At 46.6% G+C, this 20,474-nt stretch overlaps 1 protein-coding gene across 1 annotated transcript in view; it reads right to left on the reverse strand.

Annotated features, from left to right (window-relative positions):
* Positions 1–20,474, reverse strand: part of UHRF2 (ubiquitin like with PHD and ring finger domains 2) — a 600,873-nt gene that overhangs the window by 474,268 nt on the left and 106,131 nt on the right. The window lies entirely within an intron of this gene.

The raw sequence follows: 20,474 nt of genomic DNA on the forward strand, positions 1-20,474 counted from the left end.
TTACCTCTTTGAATCAGTGAAAGTCAGAGTACATTTGAAGACTCAAGTGTAACGGCATGCAGGTACACCAGGCATTACGTTTTTGAGATGTGATATTTGGAAAATATAAAATGCAATTAAAAATGATATCTGTTTCATACTGCAGCTAACAACATTAATGATAATAGACTCATCATTTATTTATAGCCACCTTAAAACGAACATTAAAGCAGTTTGGTTTTTCAGGGAACCCAAATAAAGAAATCAAGTTAGCAGGGCACTTTGAACCTTTAATGATCATTCTGATTTGTAAAGTGGAAGATGGATTTCTTCCACCAACAGAGCTACAGCATATATTACATAGTGCAGAGACTGCTTTCCATAAAGGTCCCATCCCTGTACATAGGTGCCACCAAATATCCCCAGAGGCAGGCAGTTCTAAGTATAGGAGAGTTTTCCTCTACTAACCTACCTGGGCTCACCCTCTCTGACCATGGCATCAACCTGAAGTGTACTAGGCAGCCAGGATTCAGGAAAACTATAGGGCACGCCTATATTATATTTTAAAATAACCATTATCAAACCACTAAAACAATCCACACATTATCGAGAAATGATGCTTCCAATACACAAAGTGATGCACCACTTGTCACCGTAAAGCATTATAATGTAGGACTATGAACACAACCCGCTGGGATTTTTTATGAGTTTAATATAGTCCATCACTGCAGGAGATGTCAAAAAGGAACTCGACCAGCTGCAAGGTTAGACACTGTAATGCCCTTGAACTCTACTAGCTTGCTGCAAAGATTGACTCGAATGCAGATCATTCAGAAATATCTGCCCTCTTCTCTCTTGTCCCATCAATACTATACAGAATTTCTATCACTGATGGTGCATTGTTCAGACACACATATATATACACAAATGTATATCTCACAAAGCTAGGACTCCCCAGTCAAAACACGAGTGAGACTCGACACAAAGCTGACATTTAAATTCTTACTGCAAAAATGTTTGAAAACCATAGCAAACACACATACATGTATATCTTGGTTGGAAGGTGTAGTTTATGTAGTGTTTAGATAGAGTGTGTCCTTGTCCAAACTAGTGCTCGGGGTCACTGCACATTAAAAAAAACTGGAAAAAATCAAAGGTTAAAGTAACATTATAGTTATGTGAGACTTTCATTGACAATGTAACCTTTTAAACGTACAAAACCACTGAAATCCACCAGTTCTAGTTCGCTCTGGTAACTGTAACGCGTACCCCAAGGTAACCATCACTTGTGCCCCTGCCATGCACAATTTTCTCATCAATAATTACATTGCAAATGTTGCAGTGATGTTATCAAGCCTGTACTAGAAGATGTCATGAGTAATGTAATATGTAGGGCAATTAGCAGCGCATGGCGAGGCACAAGTTAGTTACCTTTTTGGCTTCCTAGTTGATGTGGTGGTAGCCGATAGGATCTCAGCTTGAGATCTCTCAGGTTCGCAGAGCCGCCGCGCTGTTAAAAATACAACGTTTTTGAGTATTAATGGCTCAAAAACTACTGAACAGATTTACACCAAATTACAATAAGTATTGGCAAAGCCAAGGGTCTTGCCTTAGTAAATATCAACTTTTCAAGGAATTTTTTATAGTATGTGTAATTTATATAATTTAGCATTAAAGTAATGGATATTTTATTTTCTTGTTTTTTTAATTAGGCATGGAAGGATTGAGGGGCTGAATGTGTTTGAGGGATTGTATGTGAACAGTACGGAATGCTGCGACAGCTGTTTTACTTTATGTATGGTGTGTGCACTGTAAGGGTAATGGGTTGCATATCTGCAACATGGATACAGACTGCAGAAGGCAAACTTTACTTTTAGAAAAACAATTGGTAGGGATTTTTATTTACAAAGTTACCAAATGTTAGAAATCTTCACATTTTTAAAAGTATCTGCATTTAAACGTGTTATATGTAGAACAATTTTATTTTGAGCATATACTTCTCTTCTGTTAGTCTGACATTATGAGACCCGTTAAGTAACACATTCTAACCTCGGCTACATTCAGTTTATTAACCACAAAAGAACTTCTTTCTATATAGCGTTTAATAGAGCCCTTTTGCCATTTCTAAGCACTGTACACAGCAGGTGTCTGTTACTATTCTCCGATTTAGGGCGCTCAATCTACCAACCTATTAAAGATGGAAGGATGAGTCCAGGGCCGGCTTTAGGCATGTGCAAGCTGTGCACCTGCACAGGGCCACCAAACCCCAGGGGCCACCACGCCAATATATATCCTTAATATATTAATCCTCTGAGGATGGATACATATTTGCGTGGCGGCCCCTGGCAGGGATTTGGCGGCCTCCGGTTCTGTTCCACTTCTAAACACCCTGACCCCCTCCCCTCTTTACTGGCGTGCGCGCTCCGCCCGCCCGGACCCCCTCTTCCGGGCCCCCTACTTATGCTCCCTGCCCAGGGCCACCATGAGCCTAGAGCCGGCCCTGATGAGTCTGTATCGCCGCGATTCAACCTCAACACCTGCAGATGCCAGCCAGCATATGTCAGTGAAGACCGGTTAAGTAACTGAATTTCCATGCCGAAAAAACATGAAAGGCTGAGTGTACACTGCTGCTGGGATTAGAACCGGTAACCCAAGGATGTAGGCAGATAGCAACAGCAGGTGGTTAACAAATCAATAATCTTACAGACCTATTAGATGCTCTTAATTATTCTAGACAGAGCTTTGGAGCACATTTGCGGTGGCATAAAGCTCTGTCTAAATGAGCTAAGTAACAATTACTCCAGCGTGCCGTGTGTTTAGTATTGCAGGCAGATTTTAGGAAAAGTGCTCAAATAAATTAAGAAGTGATCCTTTTATCTTCAACCCTTCGTTTGGGGAATGACATGAGGGGGGGGGGGGTGTTGATACTAGGTAGGACGGCGATGATCGCGTGTGAGAGATGGCATAGCCTTTACCTTAAACAGACTGAAAAGACAGTTACCCTGGACAAGCAGACAGCCTCCGAGTGCCCGAGTAGTGGACTTGCTCTTCCCCTATGGTATTTTTATGGCATCCAACCACTCTTTCCTTGCTACCTTACAGCGCTCGTCAAACCATCAATCTTTGTTATTATGTGTGGCAGTACACTTGACTGTTTTATAGAAGACTTTCATCAAATTAGTATGTGTTTAGAGTTAATTTTGCCTCACCATCAGACTTAACAAAATCGATGAGTAATGTACTACTACTATATCGTATATCTGGGAATGGGTGTCATACTTTCCCTCAATCTTGGGCCATTTAATCCTCCTTCTGTTATTACTGGTAACTACTGGGAACGTCATTGCTCTCACTGATTCGAATTCCGAAGGGATAAACTTGTTGTTCTTTTCTAGGGCAAGGGCATTGCGATCACTATCAACAGCATACACATACAACAGCGCATAGCATATTCAAGTGTACGCCCATCATAATATCATAATTTATAAGCTCTGTTTTTTGGTATAGTACCACTTGTGTTCTGGAGTGTTCTTGCTATCTAGGAAGTTACTGGTGTCTACTTCTAGATATCGGTCTACTGGATAGGGATGTTGATGGGGGTACACTTGGCTATGCTATATGTTGTAGTGTGGAAATTGTGGCACTATACCCATGTTTTGACATAACGAATAAGAGGTTGGTTGTAAATTATAGTTGTGATTGTCAAGCAATAAAGTTGAATAAACTGTTTGCAACACTGATTTTAAAACTGGACTAAATCTACCACAATGCCTCCTGATTGGCAGTGAAGGAAGTAGTATAAATTGCCTTAAAAGAAAGACTCACCTACCATGTCAAAGACCCCGAGTGTTCAAAACACGTTGGTGAAGCATTGGCAAAGCTGTAATAAATCTTTGATATCAGTTCGCAGAGTGCTAAGTTTCCCTGGTCAGAAAAAATAAATATATATTACCTATTGGCAGTTGCCGGTAGGTAGTTATAGTTAGAACCATGTTTCCATACGAAAAAAAAATTTGGCTTGACTATAACTTTGGCGCCATTTGATAAAGCTTCACAAATTTTTTCCAAAAACTACCTAGGGAATCTAAATGTGCATGGAAAGTCTCAGGGTGATCCGTCAAGCGGGAGCCGAGAAAAATGCAGGGTAAGGGGGTAAAAAAAAAGAAAAGTATGTTTTCCAGGTTAATTCCCATAGACTCTTTAGACACACCTGCAGCCTGAGCCGCTGAATGGAATGACACCAAATTTGGCAGAAAGCTACCTTTTGGTCTGCAGATTATGCGTTTTGATCTGCAGAGCTCTGTTTGGCTGCCAACCCTTCAAAAAGGAAGTGTTAGCAGCAATCCTGGGACTCTGCTTCAGCAGAGTCCCCCCAAAAAATAAAGTATTAAAAAAATAGAAAAAAGGGGGGCAGGGTAGCAATACTCTGACTCCTAAGACTTGGTCTTGGAGTCCCAGAGGGACCCCAACAGGGCAAAAAAGCAATAAAAAAAATTGCAGTGAATTTGCGAGAGAGAAAAAAGTGTGGACTCCCACACTTGTTTTTAATTAAGCCCCAGGGTGGGCCAGGTCCTGGGGGCATGCCAATTTTATTAAAAGGATGGGGCACACGTCGGGCTATCCAGGGGTATTTTTATGCCCTGGGGACCATAAGCTTCCAAGGACTTATGTTTAATATGATACTGTGGCAGAATGCCCCCCCCCCCCACCCGGGACCACCACCTCCCAGGGGCATTAAATAAAATGAATAGGGGGGACAAGCGGACACCCCTGAACTCCGGGAACCACCACCTCCCGGGCCAAATACAAGAAAAGAGCTGGTCGCGTGGCCGCCTCATAGAGCCAATAATGATCCTGGGGACAGCCCCCAACAGGGCAGGCTCCCGTTATGTCCTGGGGTGCACACCCCCGGGACATAGCGGTTTGCTTTTGCTTGGTGGGAGCTGAACGCTCCCGCCAAGCTAAATCAAACTCTATGGTTCCAGTGGGCAGGAGCTGTCAAAGTGCCCCGGCCCGCTGGAAGCTGATGTTTCATCTTTTTCTCTTTTTATAAACATGTGGGCAGGGAAAGAGATTAAAGTATTGCTCCTGCATACAGGAAGCTGATTTTTCAGAAGCTCCCTGCATGCAGCAGCAATAACGGCTCCCGCAGGATGCAGGGAGAGGGCTTGAAACGTGGGGGCCTTGGGGATCCCCCGCAGTTCCTGGGGAATGGACAGAAGGGAGTAGAAAGAGGCAGAATAACTGTCAATGAGCAGGAAGTCAAGATAAAGGAGACAAACGAGCAGAAAGAGGCAGAATGAAGGTCAGCAATGAGCAGAAAAGAGGCAGAATAAAGGTAATCAACGAGCAGAAAGAGGCAAAATAAAGGTCAGCAATGAGCAGAAAGAGGCAAAAATAAAGGTGCGAAACGCTCAGAAAGAGGCAAAATAGAGGTCCTAAACATGCAACAAGATGCAGGATAAAGGTGTGAAACAAGTAGGACAAGCATTGGCATACCCAATAGGTCTCGCCTTTGGGACCTTCGAAGTGTTTAGCCATGCAACAGTTGATGTTGTTGCACCAAGGATATTGTGATACATAACTAAATACTTATAAGGTTCTAAAAGCTAGACCTATTGGCTATGCCAATGCTGGTTTTACTTTGTTGTTTTTTTTAGCTGCATAGCAGGGTGAGACCTATTGGCTTTACCAATGGCTTTTAAAGGCGAAAGCTGATGGCTTTGCTATTTTGTGTTGTGTTTTATTTTATATATTTCTAATACCACAATCCAGAGATTTATAACATTGCACAAAGTATTAATATCAGTAGCCTGGGTGGATATGAGAAGTAGGATTAAAACTGGGTACCTGTAGAAATGTTCGCTTCTTACCTATGATCTAACATGGACGGTGGGGTGTGGAAGATTCCAGGAGCTGGCAGTTATGAAGTGGATCTGCTGAAAGTGACAGTATTTTACATTGCATACAAGAAACTAATGACTCACTTCTGGATTAGTTTAGAGTTACTACATGTTTTTGGTGATGAGTAGCCGCACAGAGGGAAGCCATTGAAACCTGCACCTCCACCTCGGCAGAATCTTGTTGATGGTTCAAGAAAGTTGTTAAGACCAAATTGTGAGTAATTGGGATCGAGGTGTTGTGAGGCGGCAAGCAACGGTAGAGACCAAATTGTGAGTAACTGGGAACAAGGTTTTTTGAGGCAGCAAGCTGTGATTTTATCAGATGTCGGATGTCGTTGGCCGGGAGCTGAAACTAAGATTCTCTTGCATCGGCCCAGCTGCGCAAGAATTGGTAAGGGAATGTGGCATAGAAGTTAAGTTGATGTAAGAGAGAACTCCTGTTATTTGTTTGTTTACATTTTTTATTTCCTATGGTGAGACTTTCATTTATTTGATCATTTGTAAAGCGCATGAATCGCCCCACATGGGGTATCTCAGCGCTGAAAACTAGTGAGGTAGTGTCAGTTGACTCAGAACAAAAATGTTTTCAGCTGCTTCCTAAAGCTAAGATAATTATGATTTAGTCGCAGCGTCTCAGGGAGCTGGTTCCATAACTTGGGCGCAAGCATTTTGTTTTCTTAAAACGGGGAGTAACTAGGAGGCCTTTGCCTTCCGAACAAAGTCTGCGTGGAGGCGTGTAGACTGTCAATTTGTTTGATAAATATGACGGGCCAAGTTGATGAAGACTCTTAAAAGACTAGAACGCATATTTTGAAGGGGATGCGTTTGCGAACCGGAAGCCAATGTAATTTGTGAAGGAGGGGCAAGGAGGGAGTGCGGCGAGGGGCAGTGGTGACCAGTCGGGCTGCTGTGTTCTGAATCACCTGCAAAGAACGTAGGGCAGAGTCTGTAGCTGAAATGAGAAGTGCATTACTAAAGTCCAGCTGGCTTAGGACCAGAGCATTTATCAGGGTCTGTGAGGGGTAGGAAGTGAAAAACTTTCCGTAAGAGGCTGAGGGCATGGAAGCAAGATCGTCTCGTAGATGCTATGTGCTCCTCCATGTTTAACTTGTTATCAACAAGAACCCCTAAGTTTTTTACAACTGATTTGGGGGTTGGAGCCGCACCTAGTTCTTCCGGCCACCAGCTCGGGGACCAGCTGGTGATTGCCTCCGTAAATAGCATGATTTCCGTCTTAGTTGTATTAAGCTGGAGGAAATTTCGATTCATCCATGCCTTGATTGTAAGCATGCCTTCCGAAAAAATTTCACGGATGTTAGGAGCATTAGTGTCATAGGCCAGGAGCAGCTGTGTATCATCTGCGTAGGAGACTGGGATAAACCCAATCTCTCCAAGAAGAGCAGCCAATGGAGCAATGTAAATATTAAAAAGCGTAGGGCTGAGACAGGAGCCCTGGGGGACTCCCTTAGTGACCAAGGTGGTTTTAGCTTTAAATGGGCCCAAGTTGACTGTTTGGGTCCGGTCCTTGAGGAAGTCAGTCAGCCATTCCAAGGCTTTATCCTGAATGCCGTTACATTCCGTTACATTGGTAACACGAGAAAATTAGGCCATCGGATATCGGGCTGCCGGGCGCCTCAATAACGTGTTCCTGAAGCGTTGCACAAGACTGTCTCGAGCCTTGCACTCCGCGTGCCAGCCGCCATATCGCATTCTTGAAGGGCCACATGAAGCTGTCTCGAGCCTTGTTCACTACACACCGAGTCTTGTTCACTGTGCTACACTATAACAAGGCTGTCTCAAGCTTTGCTCACTGTGCGCCACTATAAGGCTGTTCAAGTATTATGCCAAAAGTGCTCAAGCCAATCTACACTCCGCACGGAATCCGCTCTTGTAAAGTCAATGGAATTTAACTCACTGTAATCAACGAGGAAATCAACAGGGTGTAGTGCCTTCCTGGGGACATTTATAATACTGCTCAACCAGTGGCCTGCCAATGTTTGCATAAAAAAAAAAGCATGCGAGTAGTGCGCACCGAGCGTGGTGCGGTAATTTAAAACAGATGGTAGAACAGATGGCCCCTGCTTGTAACTGCCGCTGTAGGCCCTGGGCGGATACATGAAGACGCCTTTGCCGAATTGCATGATGTCTTTTTCAGAAAGACACACGCAAAGACCAGTGAAAAAATACCCCAAAAAAACACGCATGAGCGTGTGGAAAGCCCAGAGCGATTCCAAGAAGTTGTTTTCCTAGAGCAGCGCATGCGCTTCGCTAGGCAGAATAAAAGTCAAAATGAACAAAAAAAGAGGGAAAATAAAGGTGAGAATCGAGCAGAAAGGGGGTAATAAAGGTTATAAACTAGAAGAATGGGGAAAAATAGAGGTGGCAAGCGAGCAGCAAGAGGCTAAATAAAGGTGAGAAACGAGCAGAATAGAGGCAAAACAAAGGTCAGAAGGGAACAGAAAGAGGGAGAATAAAGGTCAAAAACAAGCAGAAAGAGGCAGAATAAAGGAAACCATAGCCACTAAACAACTAAAAAAAACTGTCCAAACGATCCAACCCCTGGTTCAACAGTGATCTTAAGAAAGAACAGTATCTCCTTGGGCTTGCTGAAAGAACACTTAGACACTCCCTCCTTGGCCAACCTCAAATTCCTGCGCCAAAGACGCCATGCCTACAATAGGCACATTAGGAACTCTAAAGCAGTGTTCTTTCAAAATCAACTCGACACCGCTACTAATAGACTTAAGAAACTGTTCGAAATCATCAGCAATCAATCCACCTGCAAAAGCAATCCTGCCTTCTCAAATAACAAAGCAAACACAGGAAGATGCAATAGTAGTTTCTTTAGACGCAACAATGGCGTTCGATACACTGGAATGGGCGTACCTGATGGCGGTCCTTAAAAAGTTGGGCTTTGGCCCTAATTTTATCGATTGGGTGAGACTCCTATACACGGAACCATTGGCTCAAGTGATCGTAAACAACAAAACCTCGGAATTGTTCGCGCTTGGTAGGTCCCTGGAGCCGCTCGCGGCCTGGATACGGAGAGACTCTTCTATACAGGGATTTAAATGGACTGAAGGATGGGAGGACCGTATCTCCCTATACACAGACATCCTCCTATACCTCACGTCCCCCCAAAAAATCACTGCGGGTTGTTCTAGACATCTTCACTAGCTTCGGGAGAAACTCCGGTTACAAAATTAATTGGAGCAAATCACTGATATGTGTCCTACATGGAAACCCTCCCTCCATGCCAAAGGACTGCCCGAATTCAGACAGTCACAGAAGGATTTAAATACCTCGGCATCTTAATTTCCAACAATGCCAGGACCCGCTACGAACGCAACCTCCACCCACCCTTGCATAGATTCAAACGAGACACCGCTACCTGGAAAACGCTCCAGTTGTCTCTCCTGGGAGGGGCAGCATTCTTTAAAATGATGGCACTTCCACGTTTCCTATATGCCCCCCAAAATTACATAGACCTGGTCCCACCAAAGTTTTTAAAAGATATTGAAACTACACAAAGAGACCTACTGTGGGACGGGAAGCCAAGTATCTCGCTCCACAAGCTGACACTTGGCTGGTACGATGGGGGAATTGCTCTCCCCGATATTAAAAAATATTATTGGGCTGCACACCTCTCAGCCATCAACCAATAAACACACTGTAATAGTGATGACCCCGCATATTGCATGGACAAGTGGATTCTACCTGGAGGCGACTTCACAAGGGCATTGCACTCCAAGCCCAGCAAATATCCCCTTACGGGACCTACAAAACACTCGGTTCAAATTTGGCACGCGGTAAATCGCTGCTTGGGTTGGCCCAACAAACTCACGCTGCAACCCCACTCTGGGATTTTGAATGCCTGGGCACACTGGGTCGTACCAAGGGGTAAGATAAGTGGGATCTGATAGGGCTCTCACGCATAGGAGACCTCTGGGGACCGCACGGAATAGTAACATTTGCTTCACTACAGCAGACCCACGAAATGGCTGATTCTGAATATTTCCGATATTTACAAGTCCAACACTCCCTTCAGGCAAACATCGCAGCAGGCGCAGTACTCCCGGAGTCTTCTCCCCTCGAAGTTAGACTGATAGATGGATATCTGCCAGAGAAATCCATTTGCCTTATGTATAAAAAGCTCACACATCACACTCCTGATCCCCTTATGACGCTGAGGGAACAATGGAGGAGGGACGGTCTAGAAATAGACGATGAGGAGTGGCAGGAAGCACTCTCTTCCCCTAAGGAAGTAGCCATCTCTGCGAAGCTACGGCTGATCCAGGTAAAGATCCTACATCGGGTGTATCTTTCTGGGCGCAGACTAGTGTTGATGGGCAGGAGTACAGAGGGGATGTGTAGGGGGCACTGTGGTCTTGAGGGGTCTTTCTTGCACATACTCTGGGAGTGTCCACTAATCCAACATTACTGGAAAAAAGTCCATAGATGTATGAGCACGGTATGGGGGGTGGAACTTCGACTTGAGATAAAAAGATGTCTCCTGAACATTTGAGAGCCCACGGACTTAAATGCGAAGGGCAAAACCTAGGTAACGCTGGGACAGATCGTTGCCAAGCGAAACATCGCTCCCCTCTGGGGAGCGGCATTGCCACCAACACTCAGCGCATGGAGAGATGACATGGATTGGTGCATGACACATGAGAAGACAGTGTATGTAGCTCGAGGCTGTCCCCGAAAATGGATAGCACTCTGGACCAAATGGGATGAATATGGAGGGAAAGTATGTGAACCCCCACTTGTCCCCTTCCTTGACGAACCACCAACACCATGATATATGTATGCGAGTAGAATGTGCTAACCCCAGAGTTGTTCAAGATCACAATGTATTACACTTCTGCCGGACGATGATCGTGTAACACTGATATTCGAACTAACTGCTATTTGTATGCAATGACTACTTTTTTGACAGTTCAATAAAAAGAAAAAAACAAAGAAAACACAAGGAGATGATGGACAGAGCGCTGAAACTTTTCAAACACTCATCCCCAGTCAAAGATCTGGGTTGAATCCATCATCGTTCTTTAGCTCAATTCGCCACCCCAGTTCAGACCCAGCTATATGCAAATCAGTCTTGACCCTGTGTCTCATGGGAACAGTCCAGCCCGCACTGCTAAGCCAGGCCTTCCCTGGATCGGAAACAAGCATCCCGGGACCGGTTTCGGGGTAATATCCCTCATGAGCCATGCTAGCTTGGATCCGGTGGCAAAATGAGCAAGGGCATACCCTGCCAACTTGGGGCGAACAAAGCAAACACAAGAAGATGATGGACGGAACGCTGATACTTTCCAGACACTCACACCAAGTCACAGATCTGGGTTCAATCCATCATCGTTTGCATATGGCTGGGTCTAAACTGGGGCGGGCATAGTAAGCAAAAGAACAATGGATTTAATCCAGATCTATTGAAACCATCGCAATGGACCGCACACCGCTAGCCCCTCCTCCGGATCGCCCCTAGGGACTCTGGTCCATGGAGTTCTTGAGTGGTTCACCCATGTGGGTGCAAGTAGGTACTTGTTGAACTGATGATCTCTAGACCCGATACATGTCCATGACTTTGTAATGTGGCGATGGTGCCCAAGAAACCAAGGAATACAACCCTGTCTATTCCTTTAAGGGAAAACCCAACAATGCAAAACATGAAATGTGGAATCAGCACCCATCAAAAAGTCTCTTCCATAGTCTTTTAGTATCCTTTAGCAAATGAACAGGTCCGAACTTGAGTAGTTACTTTTCAATTCTTTATTGTGGTATTCAAACAGTAGAAAAATGATCCAGTATCATAGCAGATTTTTCTTTTTTTAGCCAACGCGTTTCGTCTCAAAAATGAGACTTCTTCAGGGCTTTAGAAAACTGTCTTTATGGACCTAATACAGACAGGACATTTCCATAATTCGAACACAATTTAGAAGATCTGTCAATTCAGATGTGTAGCCAGAGAACCTCGATCGACAAACGCAGTGCTGCACCGCGTTTGTCGATCGAGGTTCTCTGGCTACCATGCCGTTTCTTTGTCTCTTCAGGATACACATCTGAATTGACAGATCTTCTAAATTGTGTTCGAATTATGGAAATTTCCTGCTGTATTAGATCCATAAAGACAGTTTTCTAAAGCCCTGAAGAAGTCTCATTTTTGAGACGAAACGCGTTGGCTAAAAAAAGAAAAATCTGCTATGATACTGGATCATTTTTCTACTGTTTGAATACCACAATAAAGAATTGAAAAGCAACTACTCTCAAGTTCGGACCTGTTCATTTGGAGTGAATTCTGTCAAATTTACTAAAGGATACTAAAAGACTATGGAAGAGACTTTTTTATGGGTGCTGATTCCACATTTAATGTTTTGTATCTGGGTTTAAGTCTATGTCGTTTATGAGATGGTTCCCGTAAGCGGTAAGATGCAGGCATTCCCAGAGCAGATGCCTTGGGAGTCACAGCCATGCCAACAATCTGAGCTCCGTTCTGGGTTGCCGTTATGAAGGCACACCAGGGTCAGGTACCAGTAGGTTACTGTTGCTATGCTAACCATGTCTCGGGGTGTGTACCGCGCCCTATAATATATCTCCTTCCATTCTCTAGGGCAGCGTTTCCAAAATTGTGGTCCGCGGACCCCCAGGGGTCCGTGAGACATTCCCAGGGGGTCCGCAGGACTCCAGTGCCTGTCGTCATAGTGAAAAACTAAACACCCATGCGTCCTCACAGCACACAAGAGCTGTGAATGTTGGCGCAGGGGCGCGAGATCACAACAATACAATCGGGAGGCGTGGGCAGCGGGCAGTCAGGGGGACGGGGGAAAGGAGTGGAACAAAAGGCAAAAGGGGCACAAAAACAAGGAAAAACGAGTGGCACAAAAGGCAGAAGGGCACAAAAAACAAGGGAAAACGAGTGGAACAGAGTGCAGAAAGGCACACAAAACGAGTGGAACAGAGGGCAGAAGGGCACAAAAACGGGGGAACGAGTGGCACAGAGGGCAGAAGGCACAGAAAACGAGTGGAAAAGAGGGCAGAAGGGCACAAAAAACGAGGGAAAAATGAGTGGAACAGAGGGCAGAAAGGCACAAAAAACGAGGGAAAAATGAGTGGAACAGAGGGCAGAAAGGCACAAAAAACAAGTGCAACAGAAGGCAGAAGGGCACAAAAAACAAGGGAAAAACGAGTGGCACAGAGGGCAGAAAGGCACAAAAAACGAGGGAAAAATGAGTGGAACAGAGGGTAGAAAGGCACAAAAAACAGGGGAAAAACAAGTGGAACAGAGGGCAGAAAGGCACAAAGAACGAGGGAAAAATTAGTGGAACAGAGGGCAGAAAGGCACAAAAAACGAGTGGAACAGAGGGCAGAAAGGCACAAAAAACTAGTGGAACAGAGGGTAGAACGGCACAAAAACGAGGGAAAAACGAGTGGAACAGAGGGTAGAAAGGCACAAAAACGAGTGGAACAGCGGGCAGAACGGCACAAAAACGAGGGAAAAACGAGTGGCACAGAGGGCAGAAAGGCACAAAAAACGAGTGGAACAGAGGGCAGAAGGGCACAAAAAATGAGGGAAAACCGAGTGGAACAGAGGGCAGACGGGCACAAAAAACGAGTGGCACAGAGGCAAAATACACAATACAGAAATATAGGGGCAGCTAAGAACAAAAGGCAGAATGGGCAGAGAGGCACGGGGGCAGCGAGAGGAACATAAGGGAAAACCGGGCAGAGAGACGGGGCAGCGAGGGGTACAGAAGGAAAGACCGGGCAGAGAGAGCACGGGGACCAGAGGGAAGTAAAAGGGGCACGGACCACGTACAGGCAGTGGTGGAAGACAGACAACAGCAGTCACAGACACAACAATGAAAATACAGGCAATACAATAAAAGCAATAAAGTGTTGAAAGGCACATTTGTATAGGTTACCGTTACTTGGCAGGCAGGTAAAAATAGATGCAGCCAGTAGGATTTTCGTGCTGCTGTCCGATTGCTCACTTTCCACAAGCCCTTGAGTGAATTATGTGTGCTGTCAAGCTTTCATATTCAGACATATCAAGCTCTTATTCTGTGTAGCCTTTGCAGTTTGTTGTTGGCTATGGACGGGGCAGTGGGCATCCTAACAGGAGAGGGTCATGTCAGGTGCCACGCGAGGCCTCACTGAAATATGCCTTAACTGCACTTCTCACCCGTTGGTGGTAAAATGTTGTTCTGCTGTCTGTGACTAAAGATTATGTCTAACAGGGGTTTATGGTAATTGGCATAGCATTGTTCCATGATCTCGCTGAAACAATAAGCCTCCTGTGCAGATACCTTCCTGCCATCTCTTGCACTTCCATGATGAACTCCTAAGATAGACCTTGAATTTGCTCTGTACACTGGACTCTTCGCTTTGTGCACTATCTTGTTAGAATTTTCACAATATTCGTTGCTCCTTGGGGCCTGTCTTTATTATAAAATGCTTCATAATTGTATAATATTTCAGACCTTCTTAAACTGTGAATAGGTAAAAATGCTAATAATTCACAATCATTCAACCTGTTGCTGTAAGGAAGGGTCACCACTCCAAGGCTCTGGAATGAGAATGTAGAGGTGCTGCTATGGCTGAGAGCAGGAGACTTGTACCACTAAATAATACACTGCTGTATGCATACATGTCCATGCCAATAGACCCAATTCAGGCTGTCTCCCTCTTGAAATTGCCTCTGTTGTAAAAGACGTTTTTAAAAAGAAATTTAAATTGTACAATTTGCCTGGGGGTCCCCGGCTTCCAGTAGTGATTCAGTGGGGGTCCTCAGGAGTCAAAAGTTTGGGAACCACTGCTCTAGGGGACAACTCTCTCCCCAACTCCCTCTCCCACCGTCTCTGGCTAGGTATGCTATGTGGTAGGGTGGGCTGGCGTAGAAAGACATATAGCTCCGAGATGAGCCGTTTGTAAGCGCTTTTGGTAATCAACCATTTTTCGTAGTGCGTGAGCGGTCTTCTAACCGCGGGGGAGTTAGAGGGGTGCAAGAGCGAGTGTCGCAGCTAGAGGTAGCGCAGCCTTTCAGTCTCAGTTAGGATATATTGTTGACATAGTTAGGGGAACGGAATAATACAGTTTTCATCGAAGAGGTGGCCTGCAGCTTGGCATTGTGTCTGCGCCAGGCTCCAAAAGGCCCCCGGGCGTAGGCCCTGGAGAAAATTCCTCATTGTCAACAGGGGTGTCAAAGGGGAGGGGAGGGGAACGTAGTGAGCCCTCGTTTAGTAGCTCCTCGGTCTCATACCTCCATGACAGTCTCTGCGTTGGGAGAGTTTTGCGAGCTCTTCGGTCTGTTCGCTTTTTTGAGGAAGGGTACCTTCCAAAGGGGGAGACCCGCTATTGCCCGGTCTTGGAACAGCCAGTGCTTTTCAGAATCATCTCTGTTCCACTCTAAAAGACCACGCAGCTGCGTGGCTTGGAAATAGATCTGCAAGTTGGGTACCCCCAGTCCCACCTCTCCATGGGAAAGGTAGCTCAGTTGAATGTTCATTCGAGGTCGGGCCCTCCAGCCACACAAATTGTTTAAATTCTTTCTGTAGCACAGGAAGCATTCCCCTTGATGAGGTGACGGGTATCGTCTGGAAGAAGTACAGGACCTTCTGCAGGACTGTCATCTTAAGGGCAGCGATGCGCTCGAGCCAAGAAAGGCGATGCCCTTTCCATCCATTTAGGTCTTCCCTGATCCAGCGGAGTAAGTTGTGGTAGTTTATAGAGAGGGTCTGTGGGATCGTGGGAGCGAGCTGGATCCCCAAGTATGGGAGTGACTCGTCAGTTTTTTTAGTGGGAAACGGTCTTTAAGGCGAGCAATATGGTTTCTAGAGATTAATAGACCAAGGGCCTATGACTTTTTGACATTGATGCGGAATCCCAATGCCGCTCCAAACAAGGACATCTCCTCTAGAAAAGCCGGGAGAGATATGCTTGGGTTAACCAAGGAAGCTAAGACATCGTCCGCATAAAGTCAAATTGTGTGTGTCCCCTCTCACCCCCAAGGAGATTCCTGTGGTTCCCTGGTTGTCCCTAATCCGCTGGGCTAGTGGCTCCATGTACAGGGCGAACAGCTTGGGTGACAGGGGGCAGTCCTGCCTGGTGCCCCTGCTGATAGGAAAGGGTGAGGAGGTGATGTTGTTAATCCTGTCACCTTGCGTGAGCTGTAGCAACTCGCTACCCAGGCTCTGAAGCGAGTTCCCAGTCCAAAGTGAGCAAGAGTCTGCTCTAAAGATTGCAGGATTACGCAGATGAACGCCTTCTCTGCATCTACCATGAGCAGGAGGGCCTCGACATCCGAGGGATCGGCCTTGTCTATTAAATGCAGGACTCATTTTGTATTATCGCTGCATTGTCTTTTATAGAGGAACCCAGCTAGCCGGGATCGATGATGCCCGGCAAATGGAGGCCCAAGCGTGCTGCGAGTATGCTCGTAAAGATCTTAATGTCTATGTTTAAAGTAATATTGAACGGTAGAAACTACATTGTTGCTTGTCCTTCCCTGGCTTAGGGATAACCACTATGGCCGCCGTCAACATTGAGGGAAGGATAGCGGGGGGCCCGAAACGAGTTGAACAATCTAGTGAGTATAGGGGGCCAGGATCTGGCAGAAGGTTTTATAAAAACCGTCCGAATATACGTCTGGACCTGGGGATTTTAGGAGCTTCAAGGGAGAGATTGCCGATATGACCTCCTCGAGTTTAATGGGAGAATCTAGTGAGGCTGCCTGTGCTGACGAGAGGCTGGACGTGTGTGCCTCTTGCAGATGAGGCTATGACTTGTGAGTCTAGATCTTGTCTCAAGTATATATCCACACAGAAGTTCCGGGATTCCGCTGCTATGGATTTGTCATCTACCAGTGTCCCTCCTCCTTTTTTTTTCTTTTTGTTAAATATGTTTATTGAAAACACAAAGCATGTGCATACAAAACATTAGATACGACCCGTACAGATGTCAGACCCGGACAGTCCGCTATCATCAAGAAACATTACATAGATTCCGCACTTTCCGTACGATAACCCATTGCTAATTCCACTGTTGGGGACACCACCGGATTGCCTCGATATTTGTTCCAAATAGACCATTTCCGGTCCCATTTTTTGGGGCACCCCCTAGCCACAAACACTTCCGTTTCCGCCAGCATGCATCTGTCGAATTCTTTCGCCCACACAAGGACACTCGGTATACTCGCTGCCCCCCATCCTCTAGCTATCTCCTGTTTTACCAGCGTGTACCCCAATGTCACAAACTGTTTTTCCACCTCCGTCAAATCAGTTGCCTCCCAGATATTCAACAACCCTAATTGCGGTTTCAGGACAATCTCCCTGTGTAAAGCCCTACTCATGTGTTCCGAGGCCCCCTCCCATAAGACACTCAGTCTCGGACAGCTCCACAGTATGTGGTAGAACGTGGCTTGTTTGTCCCTCCTCCTTTTGATCTAAGAGAGTGGACTCCTGTTTATTGCCGCTGAGCTTCCAGTTTTTTGGCCAGTAGTCATCTAACCCGCTCCCCTCCCCCCCCATGAAAAAGGAGTGTTTCAGCCGGAGAGCCGCATATTAGGGCCGGTCTAGACCTGCGAGATGAGTTTGCGTCGCGCGTACGGGGTGCCACACTCTCAGTGCCCTCATTCGGTAGTGGATGCATTCCAACTGTCTGACCAGATTGGTCAAATGGTCTCTCTTGTCTTTACGGGTTTTACTGTCCGCTGCTAAGATTGCTATGAGCTCACCCCTCACTACCGCTTTCTAGGCCTCCCACAGGGTGGAGGCTGAGTTCTCTGGAGTGTCGTTAAAATCTAAGTATGTTTGTATTGCTTTAGTGACCTGCGTTACAACTGTTGGAAGTAGAAGCAGTGTCTCCCTGAGCCTTCATGTCCTATAGGGCCTTTTTTTGTGGGGGGAATTCCATTGGGAGTGTAACTGCATCATGGTCTGATGTTTGTCCGAGATATTCGTGATGAGGTGTACCTCCTTGGTTGCCAACATCTAACCCAGTCTGGCGCACGTTTTATGTGTATGTGAGAATAAAGTGTATTGGAGGGTTCGTAAGTGGGACTCCCTCCAAAGGTCCACTAGCCCGTCTCCCGCAGCCATTCGGTCCCCCTCCTGGACAAGGTCCATGCCGGGCCGTAGCAATTGCCAAATCTGTTTTTATCTGTGTCTAACACCAGGTTCGGATCCCCTAAAATTAGTACCTGGCGTGTCTGGGAGGACATCACTTCTTACACTGCGATGTGTATGAACTGTTCCTGACCAGTGTTGGGAGCATATATGGAGCCCAACACGATAGAGTGGACATCCACGAATACAGTGCATCTGCCCCTAAAGAATTTGGCAATCAGTATAGCTACCCCTGCTTTTTTGGTTGAAGAGGAGTAAAATAATTGCTGAGGAAAGGCGTGAGAGCGGAGTCGATGCCAATATCTGCTCAGAAGGAAAGTCTCCTGGAGCAGACAAATGTCTGCGACAAAGTACTCTAGGTATGACAATATTGCCCGATGCTTAATGGGGTTGTTGAGGCCCTTCACGTTTAGCAAGAGGACCGTAACTAGTTGTGGTGGCATATCTGGTATTTAGGGAGACAATGCAATGTTGTGTAGTTCCCTCGCCCAAGCTCCTGTCCACGCCCCTCTCCCCTGTCCCTGGACACCTATGAGAGCATAGCCAACTCATCCCATGTCTACAGCAATTCTGAGTACTAGTCCCCAACAAAACTAAACAAATGCAAAAAGATAAATGTGAGAGTCAATGTTAGTCCTAGACCAGCGAAATGTGTCCCCAGTGCTCAGGTGATGACAGTAAGGGGTGCATGTGTGCCCTTTGTCCTCTCCTCCCTATCCCCGCCGCCCAACCAGCAGGCCACTCAATAAAACACTATTGGCATGTCATGCTGTCTTCGTACGGTTGTTTTCCGGTCAGCGACTCTAGGACTGCTTGACATTCAAGAGCACTTGTAGTCGGTCTGGTTTCCCACTCCCACAAGCTATTCGACACTTGTGCCAGGGCGGTCGACTGCGGGCAGGGGCCCCATCTGGACCCCGCTCGTGTCTTCGTCAGGGAGCCCTCTTTTCCAAGGATTCGGCAAGTCTCTGCAAAACAGCGCAGCTGATACAGCTTACTTTCAAAGTGAAAAATAAGGCAGAATAGGTGGCCCCATGAGTAGGTGATCCCAAAGTTCCACAAGTGGGATGTCGCAGGGCAGAATTCTCGCCTTTTATGGAGCATAATCATAGCAAAGTCCTGGTAAAGCGTAGACATGTGTCCCTGGAACGACAGGGGATGCTTCTCTCTGGCTTTGCGTAGGATCTTTTCTTTCAGTTGAAAATCACGAAGGCAGGCCAGTATATCCACGGAAGCGGCAGACGTCGGACTCGGGATGCCAACTCTGTGCGCTCGGCCGATCTTTATCTCAAAGTCAGGTGAGGCCTCCAGGATGGAACAGAAGAGGTCGTTCAAGCACTGCCACAGGTTGGGGCTCTCTGCCGAAGTTGGAACACCTTCGATACGAATGTTGTTGAGCCTAGAGCAGTTCTCTAGGTCCTCCGCATGAGCTTGGAGGTCGATCTGCTGTTCAAGCAATCGAATCACCTCTTGTTGAAGGTATTCCACTTCCTCGTCTCGGGTTTGTTCCTGGTCTTCCATTGCCAAAACTCTCTCTCTGATGAAGTCTGAATCACGTCGGATCTCCTTGATATCCCTAGAGAGTTCGCCCCTAAGGGTTTGTAGATCTTCTTGAAGCGAGGAGAACAGCGCCTCCAGGAAAGACCGAGTGACAGGCTCTTCTCACCCCTCCGTCCCTTGCGGGTGGCTTGTGTTCCGCACTGGCGATTGGTCCCCAGACGTGACCTTAGGGAGCTTGGTCAGCATAACCTTGAGGGTCCGGTCCTTCTTTGCCCCTGCGGCTGCCATTGCGTTTGAGGTTCGTCTTGTTCCCTTATGTGCTCCCCTGAAATGGTACTAGCGGTTTCCCAAGCATGGGTGTTCCAAGAGGCCTTGTAGATGTGCTTTGTCCCAGGTAAGGTCAGCTCCCGACCTGCCGGCATATCTCTGGCAATACGGGAGCCCCAAACCAGACTCAATCTCTGCGGTTCATTACTTGGGTTGAGGTGAGGGGGCAGCCAGCGGCCACCCTTAGTGTGTTCAGGGAGCAGCAGCCTTCAGGGGCCACTTTCGTGTCCTCTACCTGCTGCAAGGTGTGTGCCCACCAAGGCCTCACTGAGCTGATGGGTGCCCATGATCTAGATCTATGTGCTCACTGCCGTGTAGGGGACGGGTGCTTGTTTGCTGCGATCTCCGCTAGGAGCCGGGGGTCCCATGCGCTTTGGATCCCAGATGCCAGTCTCACTTGAGGGGTGTCCCGCCCTGTCCAGACGGGAGGTACCATCAATCTTGGCTGGTGATGCTCACGTAGGAAAGCTGGGCAGAGTCAACGCCCCACTCGCTGCTTCTGGCCTTTGTCTTCCATAGGCCCCTTTGTGGTAAACTCAAGGCCTCTAGGTCCTCACCATTCTGACCAGAGTTGCTCCCGGGCTGAGGTCCGTGGGGTCAGGATGGCAGCCACACTAGCGAAGAGTGCCACAGTCCGAAT

This window comes from Lissotriton helveticus, chromosome 2_1, assembly GCF_964261635.1.
Source record: "Lissotriton helveticus chromosome 2_1, aLisHel1.1, whole genome shotgun sequence".
Classification (NCBI taxonomy): domain Eukaryota; kingdom Metazoa; phylum Chordata; class Amphibia; order Caudata; family Salamandridae; genus Lissotriton; species Lissotriton helveticus.